Source organism: Chiloscyllium punctatum, chromosome 14 (assembly GCF_047496795.1).
Source record: "Chiloscyllium punctatum isolate Juve2018m chromosome 14, sChiPun1.3, whole genome shotgun sequence".
Taxonomy (NCBI): Eukaryota; Metazoa; Chordata; class Chondrichthyes; order Orectolobiformes; family Hemiscylliidae; genus Chiloscyllium; species Chiloscyllium punctatum.
The window spans coordinates 70681285-70706360 of record NC_092752.1 but is presented as its reverse complement, the minus strand read 5'-3'; the positions used below and the strand labels follow the sequence as shown (position 1 = coordinate 70706360).

Genomic DNA, 25076 nt, shown 5'->3' with positions numbered 1-25076 from the left:
CTCTCTGACAGACTGTGACAAACTGTGACACTCTCTGAGAGACACCGTGACACTTTCTGTCTCTCTCTGACTCTCTGTGAGACACACTGTGACACTCTCTGACCCGTTCTGACACTCTCTGAGACAGACTGTGAGACTCACTGACATTCTCTAACTCTCTCTGTTAGACACTGTGACAATCTCTGACACTCTCTGAGACATACTGTGATACAGTCTGACTGTCTCTGGCACTCTCTGAGGTACAGTATGACATACTGTGACACTCTCCGGCTCTCTCTGTCACTCTCTGAGAAACACCGTGACATTCTCTAACAGACTGTGACACACTGTGATACTGTTTGACTCTGCATGCAGCACTCTCTGACTCTCTCTGAGACACACTATGACACTCGCTGACACACAGTGACACTCTCTCACTCTCTCTCTCTGACACACTGTGACACCCACTGAGACGCTGTGACACTTTCTGACACTCTGTGAGACAAACTGTGGCACTCTCTTTGACACACTGTGACACTCTGAATCTATCTGACACGTTATGACAATCTCTGACACACTGTGACACTCTCTAAGACACTGTGACACTTTCTGACACTCTCAGAGACATACTGTATCCCTCTCTAAGACACTGTGATAATCTCTGACGCTCTCTGAGACATACAGTGACACTCTCTAACACTCTTTGAAACACACTGCGACACTTTCTGACAGACTGTGACACAGTGTGACACACTCTGAGACACACGGTGACACTTTCCGACTCTATCTGACACTCTCTGAGACAAACTGACTCTCTCTGACAGACTGTGACACACTGAGACACTCTCGGAAAATCTCCAAGACACCCTGTGACACTCTCTGGCAGGCTGTGACACTATCTGACTCTCACTGACACTGTCTGAGACACACTGTGACACTCTCTGACTCTCTCTGACAGACTGTGACACACTGAGACACTCTCTGAAAATCTCTGAGACACACTGCGACACTCTCTGACAGACTGTGACACTATCTGACTCTCACTGACACTCTCTGAGACTCACTGTAACACTCTCTGGCTCTCTCTGACACTCTCTGAATGACTGTGAGACACTGTGAGAATCTCTGATACACTGTGACACTCTCTGAGACACACTGTGACACAGACTGAAACACAATGCAGCTCTCTCTGACACTCTCTGAAACGTACTGCGGCACTCTCTGACAGACTGTGACAGACTGTGACACGTATTTGACTGTCTGACTCTCTCTGACTTTCTCTGAAAAACACTGTGGCACTCTCTGACAGGCTGTGAAAGACTGTGACACGGTTTGACACTCTCTGACACTCACTGAAAGACATTGTGCCACTCTCCGACTCTCTCTGTCACTCTCTGAGAAACACTGTGACATTCTCTGACAGACTGTGACACACTGTGATACTGTTTGACTCTGCATGCAGCACTCTCTGACTCTCTCTGAGACACACTATGACACTCGTTGACGCACTGTGACACTCTCTGACTCTCTCTCTCTCTGACACACTGTCACACCCACTGAGACGCTGTGACACTTTCTGACACTCTGCGAGACAAACACTGGCACTCTCTTTGACACACTGTGACACTCTCTGAATCTTTCTGACACACTATGACAATCTCTGACACACTGTGACACTCGCTAAGACACTGTGACACTTTCTGACAATCTCAGAGACATACTGTATCCCTCTCTAAGACACTGTAATAATCTCTGACGCTCTCTGAGCATACTGTGACACACTCTGAGACACACGGTGACACTTTCCGACTCCGTCTGACAGTCTCTGAGACAAACTGACTCTCTCTGACAGACTGTGACACACTGAGACACTCTCGGAAAATCTCCAAGACACCCTGTAACACTCTCTGGCAGACTGTGACACTATCTGACTCTCACTGACACTGTCTGAGACACACTGTGCCACTCTCTGACATTCTCTGACAGACTGTGACACACTGAGATACTCACTGAAAATCTCCAAGATACACTGCGACACTCTCTGACAGACTGTGACACTATCTGACTCTCACTGACACGCTCTGAGACACACTGTGACACTCTCTGGCTCTCTCTGACACTCTCTGACTGACTGTGAGACACTGTGACAATCTCTGATACACTGTGACACTCTCTGAGACACACTGTGACACTGTGTCAAACACACTGCAGCTCTCTCTGACACTCTGTGAAACGTACAGCGACACTCTCTGACAGACTGTGACAGACTGTGACACGCATCTGACTGTCTGACTCTCTCTGACTTTCTCTGAAAAACACTGTGGCACTCTCTGACAGGCTGTGAAAGACTGTGACACGGTTTGACACTCTCTGACACTCACTGAAACACATTGTGCCACTCTCCGACTCTCTCTGTCACTCTCTGAGAAACACTGTGACATTCACTGACAGACTGTGAAACACTGTGATACTGTTTGACTCTGCATGCAGCACTCTCTGAGACACACTATGACACTCGTTGACACACTGTGACACTCTCTGACTCTCTCTCTCTCTGACACACTGTGACACCCACTGAGACGCTGTGACACTTTCTGACACTCTGCGAGACAAACTGTGGCACTCTCGTTGACACACTGTGACACTCTCTGAATCTTTCTGACACACTATGACAATCTCTGACACACTGTGACACTCGCTAAGACACTGTGACACTTTCTGACACTCTCTGAGACATACTGTATCCCTCTCTAAGACACTGTGATAATCTCTGACGCTCTCTGAGACATATTGTGACACTCCCTGACTCTCTCTGATACTCCCTGAGACACACTGTGACACTCTTTGGGACATAATGTTACACTGTCTGATCCTCTTTGGCAATCTCTGTAACACACTGTGACACTCTCTGACACACGGTGACGTTCTCTGAGATGCTATGACACTCTCTGAGACGCACTGTGACACATTCTGTCTCTCTCTCTGACCCACAGAAACACACTGTGACACTCTCTGAGACACAAAGTGACACTCCCTGCCTCTCTCTCTGAGACACTCGGTCACGCTCTGAGACAGAGTGTGACACACTGTGACATCTTCTGACTCTCTCTCACACTCTCTGAGACACACTGTGACTCTCTCTGACAGATTGTGACAACTGTGACACTTTCTGACACACTGTGACATTCTCTGCGACACTGTGACACTCTCTGAGACACACTGTGACAGTTTCTGACTGGGACACTCTGGCCCTCTCGGACACTCTCTGAGATAAAGTATGAAACACTGTGACACTCTCAGACTCTCTCTAACACACTATGACACACTGCGACACTCTGACACACAGTGACATTCTCAGAGACACTGTGTCACTCTCTGACCCTCTCTGACACTCTCATAGACAAATGCTGACCCTCTCTGACAGTCTCTGAGACACACTGTAAAACTCTCTGACAGACTGTGACATTCTCTGAGACAAACACTGACACTCTCTGAGACGCAGTATGACACACTGTGACACTCTCTGACTCTCTCTGACACACTCTGAAGTACACTGTGACCTTCTCTGAAAGACTGTGACACACTGTGAAACTCTCTGAGACACACTTTAACACTTTCTGACTTTCTCTGATTCTCTGAAACACACTGTGATACTCTCTGAGACACACTGTAACACGCTCCGACTGTCTCTGACACACTCTGAGACATACTTTGACACTCTTTGACAGGTTGTGACACACTGTGTCACACTCTGACCCTCTCTGAGACCGACTGTGACACTCTCTGACTATCTCTGAAACACACTGTGACACATTCTGACAGACAGTGACACACTGTGACACACTCTGAGACACACGGTGACACTTTCTGACTCTATCTGACTCTCTCTGAGACAAACTGACTCTCTCTGACAGACTGTGACACACAGTGACACTCTCTGAAAATCTCCGAGACACACTGTGACACTCTCTGGCAGACTGTGACACTCTCTGACTCTCTCTGACACTCTCTGAGACATACCATGACACTCTTTGACACGTTGTGACACACTGTGAACACACTCTGACCCGCTTTGAGATAGACTGTGACACTCTCTGACTCACTCTGTAACACACTGTGACATCTCTCTGACAGACTGTGACAAACTGTGACACTCTCTGTCTTTCTCTGACACTCTCTGAGGCAGACTGTAACACTCTCTGTCACTCTCTGAAACACACCGTGACACTCTCTGACAGACTGTGACACTGTGACACTCTCTGAGACACACTGTAACACTCTCTGACTCTCTCTGACTCTCTCTGAGACATACTATGACACTCTTTAATAGGTTGTGACACACTGTATCACATTCTGACCCGCTTTGAGAGAGACTGTGACACTCTCTGACACTCTCTGACTCACTCTGTAACGCACTGTGACATCTCTCTGACAGACTGTGACACTCTCTGTCTTTCTTTGACACTCTCTGAGGCAGACTGTGACACTCTTTGACAGGCTGTGACAAACTGTGGCACACTCTGACCCTCTCTGAGACCGACTGTGACACTCTCTGACACTCTCTGAAACACTGTGACACTCTCTGACGGACTGTGACACACTGTGACACTCTCTGAGACACACGGTGACACTTTTTGACTCTAACTGACTCTCTGAGACACATAGTGACACTCTCTGACCCTCTCTGAGACAGACTGTGACACTCTCTGACTCTCTCTGACCCTCTCTGAGGCACAACACAACACACTGTGACACTCCGTGACAAATTGTGACAAACTGTGACACTTTCTGACACTCTCTGAGGCACGCTGTAACATTCTCTGACAGTCGTTTACACACTGTGACACTCTGACTCGTTTGACACTCTCAGAGACATACTGTGACACTCTCTGACTCTCTCTGATACTCTCTGAGACACACTGACTCTCTCTGACAGACTGTGACACACTGAGACACTCTCTGAAAATCTCCGAGACACACTGTGAAACTTTCTGGCAGACTGTGACACTATCTGACTCTCACTGACACTGTCTGCGACACACTGTGACACTCTCTGACTCTCTCTGACCGACTGTGAGACACTGTGACAAACTCTGATTCATTGTGACACTCTCTGAGACACACTGTGGCACTCTCTGAAACACATTGCTGCTCTGTCCGACACTCTCTGAAGCATACTGTTACAATCTCTGACACGTTTTGACTGTCTCTGACTCTCTGAAACTCTGTGAAACACACTGTGCCACTCTCCGACTCTCTCTGTCACTCTCTGAGAAACACTGTGACATTCTCTGACAGACTGTGATTCACTGTGATACTGTTTGACTCTGTATGAAGCACTCTCTGACTCTCTCTGAGACACACTATGACACTCTCTGACACACTGTGACACTCTCTGAATCTATCTGACAACTATGACAATCTCTGACACACTGTGACACCCTCTAAGACACTGTGGCACTTTCTGACACTCTCAGAAACATCCTGTATCCCTCTCTAAGACACTGTGATAATCTCTGACGCTCTCTGAGACATACTGCGATACTCTCTAACAGTCTGTGACACACTGTGACACTCCCTGACTCTCTCTGACACTCCCTGAAACACACTGTGTTGAGGCGGACGCGCCCAATGTGAGACGGGACCTCTGGAGGGAAAAGCAAGTCAAACGGGAAAAGATAACTGTACCACTAGAGCGAGAGAAAGAGAGAGAGAGAGAGACAGCTGAGCACTTTTGATGTTGCACTAAAAATGGGTTCTGGCAAGAGCGAACAAAGGGAGAGCCCACACAAAATGTAGAATGGCCACCCAAAAATACAATACATGCTAAATAAGTACCACCCAGAATGTGTAAAGCAGTTACAATTGTGGATTGAGGAATGTGGTTTCCCGGAGGGAGGAGGTTTGAGTAAAAGACAGCTGGAAATATTAAGGTTCAGGTAGGAGGAGAGAGAGAAGGAGAAAAGGGACGGAAAGATCGAATCTATGAATTGAAGTGCTTCTTGTATGTGGAAGTCTGAGGCTGATATCAGAGAAAGGAAATCTCAAGGAAAGGATAGATCAAATACACTTACAAACACCAGTGCACATGTGGGAAACAACCTAACGAAGCTGTACAGTGTCTTAAATTTGTTTCAGACCCTGACCTTGATGACTGCCCTCCGAGACCTGCCGCTCCCTCCCCTCCACGAGATCCGCCTGGTGAAACTTCCATGTCAGCGACCACCGCCTCAGGGCCTGGTAGATCACTGATAGCACACCATACCCGCAACAGACCGAAGCAAGAAGGCCAAAAGAAGGACGACCACTCCAAGATGGAAAGGCATCCAAGGCCTGTCCGTGATCACGCCCCGACGGATGATGAGTCACACGGTGAGGGTACTGGCATACGGTCATCTCACCAGGTCATTCTGCAAGACCCAATGGTTGAAGTTGCAGGTCCAGAAGGGCGCCCAGTGTTGGCCCACCAGCCATGGACCATGAAGGATCTGGAAAGTGCCTGTGGGCAGTTGCCTGACCCACGCGAGGTTGGAGGTAATAAGAAGTGACAAAGTTCTGTACTGAGTTCCGTCCCACGTCACAAGAGATGAGACGTCTCCTGGGATGAAAACTCGGTGCCAATGTCACCAAACACAAGTATACCTGACCAGCTGCAAACGTCCATGCAAGAGCAGCCAACCCGCAAGTGGAAGTGAAGGGAGACTTTAATGCTTTTATTGCAGCGCTGGCAACTGCCTGTAGGGACGCATTCCCAGTGCGAATGGACTTGACCAAAACAGCAATGTGAAAACAATGGGAATGTGAGAGAGGGTCCCAGTACCTTACGCACCTCACTGAAGTCTATAACACCCATAGTGCACTGAGACGACATGAGGACATAACGACGGCAGAAACCACACTGTATGAGGCACACCTGAGGAACAGCTTCATCAATGGAATGAAGGAAGAAATAGCGAAAAAGGTAAAAGACAGATGTATTACCTGGGACACGGGAAAGCTGAATTTGATAGAACTACATGCAATACGTGCTGAAATATTGCTTACTCAAGAGAAGGATAAGCGGAAACTAAAGATGGAACAGCAAACACATAAAGCTCAGCTTACTCTGATGCAAATGGTCACCCAGCTGTTGGAGGGAGGTGCTGCAGGAAGAGAGAGAGGCAGAGGGGGAGGTCGCGGAAGAGGAAGAGGTCACAAAAGAGGCACTGATAGAGGGAGAGCTGGCGGGTGATTTTTTTGCAGAGCAATGGACCACTGGTTGAGACGGTGCCCCACACAGACAGCCTCACTTGGCCCTGGAGGTGGGACAGCAGGGTGACTAACAGGGGAACAGGATCAGCCCACAAGGTACAGGTAAGCCTCTTTCCTTTATGCTTGGCAATGAAGACTCGCTTATGCTAATCTCTTCTACTAATGTTTCGCACACTGAGACATATCTCACCTCAATGTTCAGCGCTGAGATTTCAAAGTGTGGACAGCATGTCCTGTATCACAATGATGCTTATTAATCGATGCCCACCTCTATGTTATATGTTGAAGTACATCAGTTACCTTTTTGGTAGATACAGGGGCAACATACTCAGTCCTTACATTAAGCCAGTTTAGACAATCGACACAAATAAAGATGAGTGAAAGGTTCCTGAACATAAAGGGTGCATCAGGAGTCATGGTGCGGGAGAGATTTTCTGCACCTTTACTAAGCAAAACTAGGATAAGGGAAACATTCCAATTCTACTTCTTGTTATCGGAATTTTGTCCTTTAAATTTGATGGGCCGGGATCTCATACAGAGACTGGGATTGGATTTGGTCAGTACTCCGACGAGCTTGCAGATAATTCAAAGAAACGATTTACCAGTACAGGCTGTTAAATATGACCTACGACCCCTGATGTATATCTATGAGTGGCAATTAATCCGGAGAGCGAGAAGTTCAGTGAGCAATTCACTCGCCCTGGAAGCAAGTAACTATGTTAATCCTATTAACACCAATTTTCTTGCTGGAGACATGCTACACTGCACAGCACACATACATCACGTTGATCCTGATGAACCATATGCGAAGGATTGGTTCAGGAGATTGGTGAAACCAGATCAGTTGTTATTGTGTGAATATTATTGGAGTGATCACAGATGCGCAGTCAGTGTGAACTTACCTAAAGTATCAGTGACGGCAAGTAGACCCTTTTTGTTGATGTGGAAGGTTCCGCACTCACGTGTCACTGGTGAAGGTGTCCAGTGACAGGTGGTAGGATTTAGGAGCATGGGTGCTAAAGGCACAAAGAATGAAAGGTTGGGTCTTCAGGGACGTTGTGGGTATCTGATTAAATGCAGATATGCAGACATATAAGAAGAAACTAAATTAGTTAACCCAGGCAGATCGAACAGTCCAGGGAAGGCCCGCTAGCCCTGAGAAGCCTAGGGGGATGGCCTGGCGTTTCCCTAAGATAGAAGTCTCAAACCCAAGATTAAAAATGGTCCCTACTGAGTTCTGGATAAAGGGCAAACATGATGTGGGGCTCATATGGGTCTGTGAGCCCATAAGGATAACCACGAAGTCTGAGTATCGTCCTTGCAGAGCACAATACCTGTTAAAACCCGAAGCCATAGAAGGAATTACTCCAGTCTTTGAATCCCTCCTAAAGGCTGGAGTGATAATCCCCTGTGAAAACTCACCGGTGAGAACCCCATTTATCCGTTCAAAAAGACAAATATTTCCGGTGAACCGGAGGAATGGAGATTTGTTCAAGACCTGCAGGCTGTCAATGACGCTGTTGTTCCTCGTGCCCCAAATGTTCCCAATCCCTATACTATATTGGCTCAAATTCCACCGGACAGGAAATGGTTCCCTGTTGTGGATTTAGCAAATGCATGCTTTAGTGTACCGGTACACCCAATTCTGGTTCGCTTTTTCATTCAAAAGGAAATCATATACCTTCACGCAAGGTTACTGTGAGTCCCCCACCATATATAATGGGGCTGTACGCAGGAGTCTGGAGACTCTTGTTCAAACCCCGGGGTCAGTGCTGCTGCAGTACATAGATGATTGCTTGACTGCGGCACCAACAAAGGAACAATGTGGAAGGAAACCCTTCCGTTGCTCTGCCATCTAGTGCGGGAAGGGCACAAAGTCAGTCTCGCAAAGCTACAATCTGTGCAAGAACAGGTGAAGTTCTTAGGTCACCTAATATCAGAATAAGGGAAGGCTATTGGTCAAAACAGAGGTCAAGCAATCCAGCAAATTCCAAATCCTCATACGAAGAGACAATTGCTATCCTTTTTGGGTATGTGCTCCTACTGTAGGATGTTTCTCACACATTACACAACCCTTGAGGCTCCCTAAGTAACATAGCCCATGGAAAAGGGTTGCAGAACCAGAGTCCGTTGCAGTAGACCCCAAAGGCCGAGAACGCCTTTGCTGAATTAAAAAGGGGCTCTCCAAACTACACCGACACTGGGGATTCTGAAGCCAAACCAGCCTTTTGTACAAACGGTAAATGATTAACGTGGCTGCATGACATCTGTGCTGTTCCAGGACCATTGGGGAAGGTTGAGGCTGGTAGCATATTTTTCAGCTAAACTTGACCCCGTAGTGGCACGATTGTCTCAATGCCTGTGAGCTGTGCATGCAGTTGAAAAGGCTGTTGTAGCATATAGGGATATAGTCGGCTGCGGTGAATTAACCCTCCTGGTCCCACATGCAGTATCCTTACTGCTTTCCGAGCAAACGACCACACACATGTCAGCAGCACGTTGGCTCCAATACAATACTGTGTTATTGGAGACGCCTAACATTACAATAAAGCGATGTAACGCGCTTAACCCTGCTAGGGTTCTCCCCACAGAAGGAGACAGAGACCCACACGATTGTGTTGCTGTAACGAATGAAATTTGCGGCCCCAGACAAGATTTGCAGGATTGACCATGTCAGAATCCAGATATGGAGGTTTTTGTGGATGGGTCAACATTCAGGAGCAAGGGGACAGGCCAGAATTGTGTTGGTTACGATGCAGTGACTATCTACGAGGTAGTCAAAGTGGGATCACTCCCTTCTCATCTGTCAGTGCCATCAGCGGAGCTGATTGCCTTGACTGAGGCCTGTTAGTTGGCTGAGGGAAGGACAGTGAATATTTACTCCGATAGCAGATATGCATTCGGAGTTGTACATGATTTTGGAGCCCCGTGGGTTCTTGACCTCCACCGGAATGCCCATCACACGCCGCGACCTGATTTCCGACCTCCTGGAAGCGGTCCTGTTGCCTAAATCAATCGCTGTGTGTAAGTGTGAAGCTCACACAAAAAATAATGATCTTATTTTCCAAGGCAATGCAAGGGCAGACTCAGCAGCGAGAACGGCAGCCCAGCATCCGCCAACTGAGCAGATTGACATGTTTATGAGAAAAATTTGTACTCCAACAGCAGATGTATGGGAGTTACACTCACAGGCCACACCAGAAGAAAATCGTGAGTGGACGACAGCAGGATGCAGTGTGAGGGAAGGAGTATGGTGTGGTCCCAATGGGAAACCCTGTCTACCACTATCATTATTTCCATTATATGCCAAACTGACACACGGTAAGGACCATGTGTCCAAAGGGTTGGCATACGACAGTATTTTGGCACACTGGTACACTAAGGGATTTACTCATTAATCCTAGAAATATTGTTTTATCGGTGTCACTAATAATATGGGAAGGGGAATACAGATAAGTCATACAGCACACCCCCAACCCCAAAAACCCTTTAGTACATTTACAGATGGATTTCATTGAACTAACGCCCAGCGAAGGGAAAAGGTATTGTCTGGTAATAGTTGATATGTTTTCCAAATGGGTGGAAGCGTTCCCCACGTCTAAACAGGATGCCAGTGCAGTAGTCAAGGCTTTGCAAACTGAGATAATTCCGAGATGGGACATCCCTGAAAGGATCAATAGTGACAATGGAACACCATTTGCCAATAATGCCTTACAGAAGATCAGTGATTATTTGGTAAAACATATGAGACAACCCTGTGCCTACCACCCAGTGAGTAGTGGGGCAGTGGAAAGTGAAAATGCTCCCCTAAAAAATAAATTGACAAAATGTTGTGAGGAACTCGGGGTGACATGGACAAAGGCAATTCCGATTGTGCTAATGTATATGAGATTGAGGAGGAGAGGAAGAGTTAATCCTAGACCGTTTGAGATTTTGTTTGGTAGACCGCCCAACACAGGAATGGGCCAAAGACCTCAGGTAACACAGATAACAGGCCGCTGTGAGGATGAGATGTTGTGTTACTGTGTTACTGCACTTTAGTCTCAAATACAGAATCAAGTGAAAACAGCACTACCCCAACCAGCAGGAGGGAAGCTGCATGATCTAGAACCTGGAGACTGCATAGTGGTGAAAGACTTCAGGAGGAACAACTGGAAGGCGAAGAGGTGGGATGGACCATTTCAAGTGCTCCTTGTAACAGACAGCAGTTAAGATCGCAAAAAGAGCCACGTGGGTACACACCAGCTATTACAAGCGTGTAGCTGGGCTTGAGGAGATATCTGACAGTACCAGAACCAATTAAGTGCAAGTAGTGATTAGAAGCTTCATATGGTTATGGAGCTGCCGCAGCTCACACATGGGCTATGTACAGGGCACACCAGAGCAAGTGAAGATACCACCACAAAGCTGTGTTTCGGTTAGGTGGTATCTGAGGAAAGGCCTGGTATTTCCTAAACATTTTTTTTGGATGTATAGCTATTACGGCTCTGTATTTCTTTGGAGTTGTTGCTGTAGTTGGGCTTGTTGCCATAAAATGACAAAAAGGGGGACAATGAAATGGGAAATTATCCATTTACTGTGAAATTAATTATCCATTTACTGTGAAATTTAAAGAGAATGCTTTTCTTTAATTCAATGCTGTACTGATCTTTGTAAACGATGCTTTGATGAAGGGTTGCCGTCAGTGAAACTCTGTGCGAATTCTGTAAACATTCTACTTGACGTTGCAATCGTCGAACTCAGTGAAGGCTGAAGAACCATTATGTCTGAAAGACCAGGGAATTGTCCTTGAGAGTGTGATAAGGAACACTATAAGGCAAGCATCTGTAAAATGTTTCAGTGCTCTTTGCATGAAGGCATCTGGTTTAGTGTAGTGAGTCAATCCTGCAGGATTCAAAATAAAGATCCTTTCCTTGCTCCTGCTAATAGTTGAGTAGATTTAATTTCCACAACAATGACCCTTGATTGTATTTTAGTTGAGAAAATCTACAGGACCATCTTCATTGATCTGCTCTGATACTAGCTTAATAAACTGACCTTTCCTGTCTATACATGTGTTTTCCATTTGCGTCGCTATTCCAGTTGCTTTGTGTAAATCCAATGTTTCTGAGGAACAGATTATTCTCCCCAAATGGTAGACTCTAGAAGTCTCCTCAATATTTTAATTACATTATATTGGCTATTCTTTATTACAGGGTTTGTCTCTTCTTCAATGAAAAGAGATGGTAATTGAAAACTCTACAGTCCTCTGACCACACTTCCATATCTATGGAGCATTAAATAGTTAAGATCAATCACTTTGCTGTTGTGTCCATTGCTCAGAAACAATCAGACATCCCATCCAGACTGAGCAAATGTATTAATTTACCATGTTATAAAACAAATTGGTTTGAATGAGGTTAAGTGAACCTGCTCGTTCAGTGATTGTAGTTAATGTCAGTCTCCATGCATCAAATTATTTCACCAAAAGGTTTACTTCCTATTAATAAGGGGGGGTCTTACAATACTATCACATAGTATCAGTAGGAACTTCACTTGTAGCACTAACCTGGATCAACAGTTCAAGAGTGAGGGAGAGAAGAGATCAGAGTCTGAGAACAATGAACGAGAGTGTTCCAACAATGGACCAGAATATGGGAACAATAGACTGGAATGTTCCAATACTGACCCGGGATTTACATTTGGGTCTTCACAATCTTCCTCAAGATTGGGTGGACCTTAAGTGTGCTTTGGCTGATTCAAGCTGATTTCTATCCTCTCCTCACTATTATTCCTGGTAAATCTTTCTATCTGACTATGAATGCAATAATCATTGTTGAACTAACTTACTGTCCTCATAATTTAAATACTGAAAAAAAGGAAGCTGTTGCCATGACTTCTGTTCACAAACTCCATTCCTAACCAAGCAATTTCAATGCCAATATCTGAAGTGGATTCAAACTGCGTATAACTCCAACATGTACTTCGGCTCTAAGCTGATATCTATTTCCATATTCTCTCCAGCACCAATCCTGTTCACTATCAACTCCGCAATATCCTAGGTCTACCATTTTGTTTCAGTCTAGCTGCTGAATAAACCATCATCTGCACCTTTGTTATATCCAGATTCAACTGTTCCTATTCTCTTCCTGCCACAACTAATTTGATCAGAAATGGTTTTGTTCGCTGAGCTGGGAATTTGTGTTGCAGACGTTTAGTCCCCTGTCTAGGTGACATCCTCAGTGCTTTGGAGCCTCCTGTGAAGCGCTTCTGTGATCTTTCCTCCGGCATTTGTAGTGGTTTGTCTCTGCCGCTTCCGGTTGTCAGTATAACTACTATTATACGTCAAGCCAAACAGAGAACAGCCATGGAATTCCAAGAGGAATGGCACTCATCCACAGATTCAATCAATAAGCACATTGACCTGGACCCAATATACCGGCCACTGCAGCGGACAGCTGGAACTGACATCCGGAAGCAGCAGATTCCAACCACTACAAAAGCCGGAGGAAAGATCACAGAAGTGCTTCATAGGAGGCTCCCAAGCACTGAGGATGTCACCTAAAATGGACCTAAGGAGACAACTTTTTAACATAGAGGATGGTGTGTGTATGGAATGAGCTACCAGAGGAAGTAGTGGAGATTGGTACAATTCCAGCATTTAAAAAGCATCTGGACGGGTATATTAATAGTAAGGTTCAGAGGGATACAGGCCAGGTGCTGGCAAAAGAGACTAGATAAGGTTAGGATATCTGGTTGGCATGAATGAGGTGGACCAAAGGGCTTGTTTCCATGCTGTACATCTCTATGACTAAGTGCAGTATAACAGAGCATTCAGGGCTCCCTTAGTGACAACAAGGGCGTGTTTGCACTGTGGTGATATTTGCACTCTAAATATACACATCTGTACATGACAAACACCTCAACGGACAGAGACCAGGAGGGCAAATTGTCAAGACTTGAATTCTCTGACCAGAGACTATGAGAACGAGAACATTTCTGGGGGACATGATAGATGGATGTCGCTTCACAAAGCAATACACGTGTATCCTTCAGTTCCTTTGTTTAAAAAGAAACTTCCTCATTTAAGCTGACTGACAGTTCCAGTATCCACTGTCGTTTGTGGAAGAGAGTTCCAAACCTCTCCCATCGTTTGTGTGTAGATGTGCATCCTAACATTTCTCCTGAACTCTCTGTCTCTCATTCTCAGACTGTGCCCCCTCGGTAGAGAATTGCCAGCCAATGGAAATCATTTATCTTTTTCTGTTAATGCCTTGGAGGACTTCACTCAGATCAGCCCTTAACCTTCAAGATTCTTGCAAACACAGGCTTAATTTTTGTATATATATAAAAAAAACAGAAATTGTTCAGCAGGTCTGGTAAGCATCTGTGAGAGAGAAAGTAGAGTAAATGTTTCAAGTTCGGAGACCCTTATTCAGAACTAAGTTGCATGATCTTTCTTCATACCTTCAGAACATATGAAACCAGAACAGATGACAGAATACTAAAGTCAGGAAATTCTGCAGCAGCAGTGACTTTGGGAGTCTCTGTCAATGGAAAATTGTACCATGAATGCTGCTCATTGGATTGTTATCACTGTTCTGGGGTCTGGGTATGGCTGACCAGTCAATGAGATGGTGACGTTGTTGTTCAAAAGGTAAAACCAGAGAGCAGATTAGCAACATATTAAACCAAGTCCAAATGTCTTTATGCCACACCACGAACGCCAATAATAGCACGGATGGTGTAGAACACCTTTTCCACCTGCTGAGTTGGTCAATGCATTTTTCCATGTGAGGTGATCTGTCCCTTCAGGCAGCTGACAAGCTCCTTGTTTGAAACTCTGGGCTGATGCATTCCCAGAGATGCTGCCTTATACTGTCTGAAAGCTTCTTTGGGAGACTGACACGACAGCATTGCTCAGCTTTGTGTCAAAACTCCGACAATGAACAAACTAATTACAATTACAAGTTTAATCCCAAATATGAAGGAGCGTTGTTGTTTAGTATATCATAATAAAAGAACAAAAAACAGAACCTGGGATCTCTCAGCAATAACGCTGCCCACACAAATGCTGTGATCCCCATCACGAGATCACAAATAATTTCAACCAATGCAGCATCGAGCCAGTTTATTCCATGTGTGAAAATATATCTCAGAGCTGTTCTTCTGTTCTCTAGAGTAGGAGATGCCCTCTTTAAACAAGAGCATTTCACTTACTGATTGAAATGTGGTTCTTCTTACACACTGAATGTGTGCATTACTGCCGAGGTCAGCATTTATTCCACAAAACTAATGGCACAGGTTCCAGAGGTACATGAAGGGCTTTCCTGGAGGAAGGGGATTGAGTGAACAAGTTAAGCTTCCAACAATGGAGGTATCACTGATGTCACTGTTATTGTCATTCTTCATCCTTCCCAAAGGGGCAACTAGGGACGAGTAATAAACAATGGCCCAGCCAGTGATGCCCACATCCCATCAATGGATAAGAATAAAGCGATAATAACACTGGGAGTTCGATCTACCTTATAGCCTCTGGTCTGTGTTCATTAGGATCATACCCATATGTGGGGATATGTGCCTTTTCAAAACTACAATCATAACCACCGGTATCCCAGGATATATCAAGGTGAGTGCAGTTAGGACCACAGCTTGATGTGAGAGGAGCCAAATTCATGGAAGACAGGCTATGGGCATGTGATCATATGGCCTTATCCTTCACATTTACTTAAGAGTGGTCCCTGTCAAGGTCCCCTCTATCTCCACAGTATGTGGGAGGAAGATATGATAATCATCTAAATACATTATGTTTATACAATTCCGTTAATTTGGACATCATTCTAACTTCGTCACTTGGGATAATTGGAATCCCTAACACTGAGAGTGCCCTTGCAGTTGCCAGTAATCCAGACCTTGGTGAGCTGCTGTAATTGGGGTGGATGGTGACTCAGTGGTCAGCATTGCTGCCTCACAGCACCAGGGACATGGCTTCATTTCCAGCCTTGGGCGACTGTCTGTGTGGAGTTTGCACATTCTCCCCGTGTCTGCATGGGTTTCCACCAACAGGCCAAAGATGTGCAGGTTAGTTGAATTGGCCATGCTAAATTGCCCACAGTGATAGGTGCTTTGTCAGGGGTAACTATAGGGTAGGGAAATGGGTCTGAGTGGGCTCCTTTTCAGAAGGCTGATATGGACTTGTTGGGCTGAAGAGCCTGTTTCCATATTATAGGGAATGTAATTTAAACTGACAGTGAGAGATATTGGGATGGGTGGCCTCCTGGAACAAATGTTTACACTGTTTGTCACAAATCTGCTATAGGGCTTTCCCTTGGCTGGCCTGTCTGAACTCCTCCCTCATCCTGTTCCTGCAGATACTGCACAGGGTGTCCCAGCAATAATGACGGTGGCAAACAAAACTGCATTCTGTGCAGTATCTACAGCACAGAGACCCAAAGATGGAGAGCAGCAGGAAGTCTGTGATTTTGCTCCTCACCGTCTCTTGGAGCTTCATCCTCCTGTTGTTCATTTATGTTTTAAGTATCTTACATTATGTTATTCAAGGATTGCACGCTTTTCCTGCATAAATTCACAAAACTTAGTTGTATACTGCAGACCCTAAGTTGGTGCACAAACAAGATTATTTTTGCAGCAACATTATCACGGTTCAGAGTGAAGATCACTAACACAGCAAAGTAAAACCTTACACAAATTCCTTGCATAATGAATAAAAACAAACTCCTTAGTGAAGCTAGAGGAGAGTCCTGTTGTTCCAGATATTTAAAAAAAAATTAAAATTCATTCATGAGACGTTGGCGTCACTGCCCAGGCCTTGCATTTATTACCCATCCCTAGTTGCCCCTTGAGAAGTTGGTGGTGAACTGCCTTCTTGAACTGCGATTGTCCATGTAGGTCAACTCATAACGTTGTTAGCGAAGGAATTCCAGGAATTTGACACAGGGATATATTTCCACTTCAAGATGGTGAGAAGCTTGGAAGGCAATTTGCATAAGGTGGTGTTCCCATGTATTTGTTGCCATTGAATTAATTGGAAGTGGCTGTGGGTTTGGAAGGTGCTGTTTGGTGATCTTTGGTGAATATCTGCACTGCATTTGTAGGTAGTACACACTGCTGCTACTGAGCATCTTTGGTGGAGGGAGTGGATATTTGTGGTTGGGATGCCAAACAAAGCAGGTTGCTTTATCCTGGATGGTGTCAAGTTTCTTGAGTGTTTATTGGAGCTGAACTCATACAGGCAAGTGGAGAATATTCCATCACATCCGACAGAGCGTCCTTATCCCAGTGTAGAGGCAGGGTTGAGCTGGGAACCGGCAGATTCCCCATCTTAGCATAATCCAAAGGAATTGTCCAGGAAAGTGGAATTTCCTACTGGCTAAGTCCTATCAGGTTGGAACCCTCTAAGTGCCCATCAAAAATCAAATTCTTCAGCGGGTACTGATACAGTTAAACAGACGAGTTAATCTGTAAATATTCCATGTCAAACAACCCTACACTAATGTCCCAAATAGATTTCTATGAGCTGTTTTGAAGTGAGAAACCGTGACATGATATTATTGGAACCCACTCACCAAAGAAATGGCTGGCCTCTATTTTTCAGCATCAAGCTTCCAGTTTCTTTGGGCTGCTTATCATTGCAGTCTCATCAGAAATTTCATGCCACTGATTACGATGCAGGGGTCGAACCTCTCTGTTAATTAAACCAAACACCCAGAGAGTCTTGGTTCACTCTGTAATCTGTTAAAATAATAAGGATAGAGAACTCTAAAATTCCAATACATTAAGAAAATTATAATTATTTTCTTAACTCTAATAGTGAATACTAAACAACAACTGTTCACTAATCCAAGTCCCCTTCTTTTACCTACTTAGTATCTGACTCCAACTCCACAAAAGTACACTGTTCCAATTATTAAACTTGACACTTATTAAGCATTGCATTAACTCAATCCCAAGACCAAACAGGTTCCTCTGAATTCAATCCTCTGGCTGCTGCTCTCGCTGGGCCGTCTTGTTTCTTTTTTTAATGTGAGAAGGTTTTACATGAAAAGGTACTTCGGTTAAAATTGTTTCCTAATTTCTTTGACATGAAGATGTGAGATAGCCATTTAGCTCTCGGGCTCGGCAGTAGTTGCTCGCTATTCGATGGCAGTTGCTCTCCCTCATACTTTCAAAATACCGGGTTTATATAACACCCAACACTCAAGAAACTCTTATAATCAGTTTCAAGGTGTCAAAACAATCAAACCAAATGCCATTGGTTTCTGGTATCCTGGGCACAACTTAAACTAATTGGGTAAATTGAAATTGTGTTCAAAACAGCAGCCAAAACTCAAGTAATTGGAACATGTATCTATTTTGGAACAGCTCCTCTCTCAGATGGCAGGTGTTGCTGTGTTAAATTCAAAAAGTACTTTCGATCTTGCAGCCAACATACACTCTGTTGACTTTGGAACAATGTGGATTCGTGGGTTACAGTTCCAGATACAGACTGTACATCCATCTGTACTGTCACCAAAAAAACAGATTCACCGACACTGCAGTCACCCTCCCCCCGACTGATTCCTGTTCAACACTGTAATCTCCCCCTCCCTGACTGATCCCTACCCAACTCGGCACTCACACCCTCCCTGACAGATCCCTACCCAACACTGCAATCACACCCATCCTGACTGATCCATACCCAACACTGCAATCTCCCCCTCCCTGACTGATCCCTACCCAACACTGCAATCTCCCCCTCCCTGACTGATCCCTAACCAACACTGCAATCACCCCCTCCCGGACCGATCCCTACCCAACACTGCAATCTCCCCCTCACCGACTGATCCCTACCCAACACTGCACTCACCCCCTCCCTGACTGATCCCTACCCAACACTGCAATCTCCCCCTCACTGACTGACCACTACCCAACACTGCACTCACCTCCTCCCTGACTGATCCCTACCCAAAACTGCACTCACCCCCTCCCCGACTGATCCCTACTCACCCCCTCCCCGACTGATCTCTACTCAAAACTTCCATCTCCCCCTCCCTGACTGATCCCTACTAAAGACTGAAATCTTACCACCCTGAGTGATCCTTACCCAACACTGCAACCTCCCCTTCGCTGAATGATCCCTATCCAACACTGCACTCACCCCCTCCCTGACTGATCCCTACCCAACACTGCAATCTCCCCCTCACTGACTGACCACTACCCAACACTGCACTCACCTCCTCCCTGACTGATCCCTACCCAACACTGCACTCACCCCCTCCCCGACTGATCCCTACTCACCCCCTCCCCGACTGATCCGTACTCAAAACTTCCATCTCCCCCTCCCTGACTGATCCCTACGAAAGGCTGAAATCTTACCTCCCTGACTGATCCCTACCCAACACTGCAATCTACCCCTCACTGACTGATCCCTACCCAACACTGCAATCACCCCATCCCTGACTGATCCCTACCCAACACTGCAATATCCCCCTCACTGACTGATCCATTCCCAACACTGCAATCACCCCCTCCCGAACTGATCCCTATCCCACACTGCAATCTCCCTCTCCCTGACTGATCCATACCCAACACATCAATATCCCCCTCCCTAACTGATCCCGATCCAACACTGCATTCATCCCCTCCCTGACTGATCCCGACACAACACAACAATCACCCCTCCCTTAATGCTCCCTACCCAACTCTCCAATCTCCCCTCCCTTACTGATCCCTAACCAGCACTGCAATCTCGCCCTCCCTGACTGATCCCTACACATCACTGCAATATCCCCCTCCCTTACTGATGCCTACCCAACACTTCAATCATCCCCTCCCTGACTGATCCCTACCCAACACTGCAATCTCCCCTTCCCTGTCTGATCCCTACCCAACACTGCACCAACAACCTCCCTGACTGACCCCTACCCAACACTGCAATCTCCCCCTCCCTGACTGATCCCTACCCAGCATACAATCTCCACTCACTTAACGATCCCTACCCAACACTGTACTCTCCCGCTCCCTGACTGATCCCTACCCAACACTGCACCCATCCCCTCCCTGACTGATCCCTACCCAACACTGCAATCTCCCCCTCCCTGACTGATCCTTACCGAACACTGCACCCACCCCCTCCCTGACTGATCCCGACCCAACACTGCAATCTCCCCCTCCCAAGAAAAAAAGTATAACTAGAGGGAAAATAGGACCCTTCAAGGACCAAAGTGGACATGTGTGTGCAGAATCGCAGGAGTTATTTCTCCTCTGTGTTCATCTTGGAGAAGGATATGAAGGCTTGGGAACTTGGGAAAGTTAGTGATGATCCCTTGGGGTCAGACCATATCACAGGACAGGATGTGTTGAATGCATTAGAATGTATGAAGGTGGATAAATCTCCTGGACCTGACCAAATATATCCAACAGCACCTCAAGAGGCGAGGGAAGTACTTGTGGGGTCCCTGCTGATCTTTTTGCCTCACTATTAGCCACGGGTGAGGTCCCGGAAGACTGGAGGACAGCATATGTTGCGCCCTTATTCAAGAAGGGCTGCAAAGATAAACCTGGGAAGTACCGATCAGTAAACCTAACATCCGTGGTAATAAGTTACTTGAGAAGATGCTGAGAGATTAGATAGACATGTATTTGGAAATACAACTTTTGATTGGGAGTAGTCAGCAAAGCCTTGTGCATGGGAGACCATGTCTCACAAATTTGTCAGCGTTCTTTATTGAAGTGATCAGGAAGTTTGACGAGGACAGGCCAGTACATGTAGACTCTACAGATTTCAGGAAGGCCTTTGATAAGGTTCCACATGGTACCTTGCTCTGGAAGGTTACATCGCATGTAATCCAGGGGGCGTTGGCAAGCTGAGTACACAATTGGCTTGATGGTAGGAAGCAGAGGGTAACAGTCAGACTGGACTCCTGTGACTTGTGGTGTGCCTCAGCGGTCATAGAATCATAGAATCCCTCCTCTGTGGAAACAGGCCCTTCGGCCCAACAAGTCCACTGGCCTTCTGAAGATTATTCCACCCAAACCCATTCCCCTACTTTATTACTCTACATTTACCCCTGACTAATGCAACTTATTTACACATCCATGAACATTCTCGGCAATTGAGCATGCCCAATTTACTTGACCTGCACATCTTTGGATTTTGGGAGGAAACCGGTGCACCCAGACGAAACCCACGCAGACATGGAGAGAACGTACAAACTCAGTTGGTATGGCATGGTGGCTCAGCGGTTGGCACTGCTGCCTCACAGCACCAGGGACCCCAGCCTCGGGTGACTGTGTGGAGTTTGCACATTCTCCCTGTGTCTGCGTGGGTTTCCTTCGGGTGCTCCGGTTTCTTCCCCATTCCAAAAATGCGCAGGTCAGATGAATTGGCCAGGCTAAATTGTGCATAATGCCAGGTGCATTCGTTAAGGGTAGATATGGGTAGGGAGAATGGCTCTGCGTGGGTTACTCTTCAGCAGGTTGGTGTGGTTTGTTGGGCCAAATGGCCTGTATCCATACTGTCGGAAATCGAACCCACACATACCATCCTGTGAGATTGGAATTGAACCCAGATCCGCGGTGCTATGAGGCAGCAGTGCTAACCACTGAGCCATTGTGCCACTGAGCTGGTCAGTTCGAGGCCCATTGCTGTTTGTTATCAAGATCAATGATTTGGATGTGGGTGTTTAAGGCATGATTAGAAAGTTTTCAGATTACACTAAAATAAGTGAGGCAGGTTCTCAGCAATTGCAACAGGGCCTCAATTAGCTGGGGAATTGGGCTGAGAAATGGCAAATGGAGTTTAATACAGACAAGGGCGAGATCTTGCATTTTGGAAAGTCACATCAAGACAGGGATTTCATGGTGAATGGTAGGGCCTGAGGGAATGTAGTGGAACAGAGGGACCTCGGATTCCAGGAGCACGGCTGTCTGATCTCAGGGAGACAGGGCATTGAAGAAGGCTTTTGGCACACTGTGCCCTTCACCAGTCAGGGCATGGAATATCGAAGTTGGGAAGTTCTGTTGTAGTTGTGCAGGATGTTGGTGAGGCCGCACTTGGAGTATTGTGTTCAGTTTTACCCACCTTGCTACAGGAAGGATGTTATTAAACTGCAAAGAGTACAGAAGGATGTTGCCAGAACTCAACTAGACAGATATAGAGAGAGGTTGGACAAGCAAGGACATTTTCTTTCGTGTGTAGGAGACTGAGGGGGTGTCCTTACAGAGGTGTATAAGGTCATGGGAGACATGGATAGGGTTAATGCACTCAGTCTTTATCCAAGGCTTGGGGAATCAAGGATGAAAGGGCATCAGTTTAAGGCGGAAGGGGAAGATTAAAAGGGAACCTGAGGGACAATGCTTTTACCCAGAGGGTGGTACACATACGGAATGAACTACCAGTGCAAGTGGTCGAGGAGGATACATTTTAAGAACATTTAAAATGCACTTGGACAAATACATGGAGAGGAACGTATTGGAAGGATATGGGCCAAGTGCAGGGAAACGGCATTCGTATGGATGGACCGGTTTGGACCAAAGAGCCTGTCTCCATGCTGTAGAACTCTATGACTCCATGAATAGACCCAGGTGTCCCATAATACAGAAACAGGCAAAGCAATTGGAACCCGAGCCGGTACAAATGTCAAACAGTCCTGCAGAATTTGGCAGGAAGCCAGCCTGGCCGTGCAGTGAAGGATTCCTGGCACAGGAGCTGTGGTGAGATGTCCATAGAGAACTGGGGAGGGAAGCTGGAAAGCTCACTCCACTGCTGATAGCCTGGGGGACCCCCGGCTGGGATAAGGCAGCTGGGATCCAGTCACCCCAAGGAAAACTACAGGCTGGGACAGAGCTAGGACTACTACACAATGAGCAGGACAGAAGGTTGCAGGAAAATCTCACCCACATGGGACTACTCCAGTTACAATTGGGAAGAGACCAAACCAGTGAAAGGAGGGTCTCTGGGGATGGGGAGGCAGCCTCAGGTTACATTGACAATCTGGAAGGACAGTGTATGAGCTCCAATCAGCTTCATGGGTCCTCTACACCTTCAACATGGAGCAACACACATTAGGCCCGAGTAGGAGGTTCCAGGAGCAAATACAATCCCTAAGGAAGTGGACTCCTCCCAGAATGGGATAATGTGTGCCTTTGGGGTTCTACCTCCCCAGGGAGGTAATGACAGGCCCCACACTGACACATCCACACCCGCTCACAGATGGGGACTCCCACTGCCTGTCTCCCAGGTAACTGCATCTTTTGCCCCAAGCCCTGAGCCACAACCGAACTCAGATTCCATGAATCATGTGGTTACCCAGTGTAAAGCAGCTTATGGTCTCACTCCTTACACAACAGCCATTCCAGGCACCCAGCTGGTGGGCAGCACCAAAAAGATCCCGTCTCTGGCACAGATTCTGACTGACAGTCTGTCATACACGGAGTGGACGCTGAGGAGCAAACCAAATGAATTGCTATGTGCCTTCGTCCAGCAGGCCATTCAGCCCTCCCTGAGGGCCAACAGCTATCAGAGAGTCTGTACTGAGGGAGTGCTGCACTGTCAGAGCAGTCAGTACTGAGGGAATGCCACACTGTCAGAGGGTCTGTACTGAGGGAGTGCCACACTGTCAGAGGGTCAGAACTGAGGGAGTGCCACCCTGGCAGAGGGTCTGTACTGAGGGAGTGCTGCGCTGTCAGAGCGGTCAGTACTGAAGGGGTCCTGCAATGTCAGAGGGTCAGTACTAAGGGAGTGCCACACTGTCAGAGTGACAGTGATGAGGGAGTGCTGCAATGTGAGTGAGTCAATTCCTGATGAAGGGCTTTTGCCCGAAACGTCAATTTCAAAGCTCCTTGGATGCTTCCTGAACTGCTGTTCTCTTCCAGCACCACTAATCCAGAATCTGGTTTCCAGCATCTGCAGTCATTTTTTTTACCTCACTACTGAGGGAGTGCCACACTGTCAGAGGGTCAGTACTGAGGGAGTGCTGCACTGTCAGAGTGTCAATACTGATGGAGTGCTGCCCTTTCAGAGGGTCAGTGCTGAGGGATCACCTCACTGTTGGTCAGTCAGTATTCAGGGTCTGTTGCATTGCCAGGATATCTGTGCTGAGGAGCGCTACACTGGCAATGGTTTAGTACTGAGGGAATGCTGCACTGTCAGAGGGTCAGTACTGAGGGAGTGCTGCACTGTCAGAGTGTCAGTACTGAGGGAGTGCTGCACTTTCAGAGGGTCAGTACTGAGGGAGTGCTGCACTGTCGGAGGGTCAGTACTGAGGGAGTGCTGCACTGTCAGAGGGTCAGTACTGAGGGAGTGCTGCACTGTCGGAGAGTGAGTACAGAGGGAGCGCTGCACTGTCAGAGGGTCAGTGCTGAGGGAGTGCTGCACTGTCAGAGGGTCAGTACTGAGGGAGCGCTGCACTTTCAGAGGGTCAGTACTGAGGGAGTGCTGCACTGTCAGAGGGTCCGTACTGAGGGAGTGCTGCACTGTCAGAGGGTCAGTACTGAGGGAGTGCTGCACTTTCAGAGGGTCACTACTGAGGGAGTGCTGCACTGTTGGACAGTCAATACTGAGGGCCTGCTGCATTGCCAGAGCGTCAGTACTGAGGGAGTGCTGCACTTTCGGAGGGTCTTACAGAGGGAGCGCTGCACTGTTGGACAGTCAATACTGAGGGCCTGCTGCATTCCCGAGCGTCAGTACTGAGGGAGTGTTGTAATGTTAGAGAGTCAGGACTGAGGGAGAGCCACACTGTCAGAGTGTCAGTACTGAGGGAGTACCACACTGTCAGAGGGTCAGTACTGATAGAGTGCCACACTGTCAGAGGGTCAGTATTGAGGTAGTGCCACACTGTCAGAGGGTCAGTACTGAGGGAATGCCA

General features: G+C 46.8%; 1 pseudogene; it reads left to right on the top strand.

Moving 5' to 3' along the window:
- Positions 1-6191: 6191 nt before the first annotated feature.
- The window catches only part of LOC140485513 (heat shock 70 kDa protein-like), an 87190-nt pseudogene continuing 68305 nt past the window's right edge, over positions 6192-25076 (top strand).